The sequence below is a fragment of the Etheostoma cragini genome, unplaced genomic scaffold (assembly GCF_013103735.1).
Source record: "Etheostoma cragini isolate CJK2018 unplaced genomic scaffold, CSU_Ecrag_1.0 ScbMSFa_2017, whole genome shotgun sequence".
NCBI lineage: Eukaryota > Metazoa > Chordata > Actinopteri > Perciformes > Percidae > Etheostoma > Etheostoma cragini.
Window position 1 is genome coordinate 3,979 of NW_023266133.1, and position 424 is coordinate 4,402.

Here is a 424-nt window from a genome sequence, read left to right on the forward strand (position 1 = left end):
GTGTCACAGGAGGTCTTAGTCTACCACTACACTCCAAAACCCTTCAAATCAGATTACCACAGGAGGCCTTGGTCTACCACTATGATCCATAACCCTATCAGTCAGATCAACTCAGGAGGTCTTAGGCTGAATCTCATTTCTCAAAAAAAGATTTTTCAAAAACTTACTCAAGTAAATGTAACGGAGTAAATGTAACTCATTACTACCAACCTCTGATCTTAAGTCTGTTTTAATGTAGTGTTTCTGTGTTCCTTTTTCATTTGCAACCAGGGTTTAATGGGTAGCAGGGGGATTGGGTAGCCATGATCATGTCATGCAAACAGAGGTAATCTCTGCAACAAAAAGGTGCTGGTGGGATTTGAACCCAGGCTCTCCTGTTTACTAGACAGGCACTTAAACCAACTAAGCCACAGCACCTCCATGA